The sequence below is a fragment of the Notothenia coriiceps genome, unplaced genomic scaffold, assembly GCF_000735185.1.
Source record: "Notothenia coriiceps isolate Sejong01 unplaced genomic scaffold, NC01 NC01_scaffold00034099, whole genome shotgun sequence".
Lineage (NCBI taxonomy): Eukaryota > Metazoa > Chordata > Actinopteri > Perciformes > Nototheniidae > Notothenia > Notothenia coriiceps.
Genome location: NW_011366800.1, coordinates 1 through 1,293, shown reverse-complemented (window position 1 = coordinate 1,293; position 1,293 = coordinate 1). Strand labels below are relative to the sequence as shown.

Here is a 1,293-nt window from a genome sequence, read left to right as displayed (position 1 = left end):
TTTTGGTTTTTTAGTTGAATTATACTTAAAGTTCAGGGTAATCAACTGTTAAGAACATACTGTTCAAAGTAAATGGATAATTGTTTTTAATAATCGTGATATCAATTATTGACTCAAATAATCGAGATTATGATTTTTGCCATAATCGAGCAGCTCTAGTCTGTGTGTCTGTCTGTCTGTCTGTCTGTCTGTCTGTCTGTCTGTCTGTCTGTCTGTCTGTCTGTCTGTCTGTTCAATACATGTATGAACCTGTCTATGTTTGCATTTGATTATTTTAATCACAGTTTTTATTTCCTCTCTTAACAGCTTCATATGGGAAAACAGGCTGAGGAGCAGCAGAAGTACGGAGAGCGGGTAGGACCAAATTTCACAATTAGGATTAGGTCTATTTATTTATTTTGACTGCTTGCTGCTTCATTTCAGACATAAGTCATAGGAGTTTGTGGAGGTTACATGCAAATCTCATCGGCACATACACTGCATGTCTGTTCTGAATTTCTATGTTTATGACACCAGGAAGACTTTAGTTCCTTTCAATTATCCAAATGTTGCGAGCTATTTAGTTGAGAAAAAAAGTGAAATAAAGCTTGGCATTTTTCCAGCAGTTATAAAGTAAAACATTTTCACAGACTGTTTTGAAACTACGTCCACACTATTATGTCTTCATGCAGCTCTCGTCCTTAGTCTGTGTCACTCTGAAAGTATTGCTTTACTTCTTGGAAAAGTTGCAGAAACTCATTATTATAATAAGCTGTTATTTTGGGTCATAAAAATATAAAAGCTTGTCTGTTGCTATCATAGCATGCTGCGTTTCCTTTTTCTCTTCCATCCTTCTCTATCTTCGGTTTCCACTTCCCAGCATTTCCTGTTTTTCAATGAAATGTCGTGTTTCCAACAGTTGGCGTACCTGCAGAGCTCCATTGACAAACTATCTGAAGCCATCAAGCTGGCCAAGGTGGTAATATAATTTACTTATTAGCAAACATCATTTCATATGTTGTCAGGGTCATTGTTACATGTCTCTAGTTATTAAACCGTTGGACACACAACTTGTTTCCGTCTTGTCTTTGGTACAACAGGGTCAGCCTGACAGTGTGCAGGATGCCTTGAGATTCACCATGGACGTTATTGGGGGAAAGTGAGTAAATTAATCTATTATGTCACAGTTTTGTTATTATAACATAGTTTAAATTAGGGTGTCCGCGGGGTCTTAAAAAGTATTAAAAGTTGAAAAATCAATTTAGCAAAAATTAGGGCTATTAAAAAGTATTAAACGGCATTTTCCAAGGTATT

General features: G+C 36.2%; 1 long non-coding RNA gene across 1 annotated transcript; it reads left to right on the top strand.

Annotated features, from left to right (window-relative positions):
• Window positions 1-269: 269 nt before the first annotated feature.
• On the top strand, window positions 270-1,149 carry LOC104961968 (uncharacterized). The gene is made up of 3 exons (XR_800160.1): window positions 270-354; window positions 899-955; window positions 1,080-1,149. It is a non-coding gene; the product is annotated as an uncharacterized lncRNA (long non-coding RNA).
• Window positions 1,150-1,293: the final 144 nt, after the last annotated feature.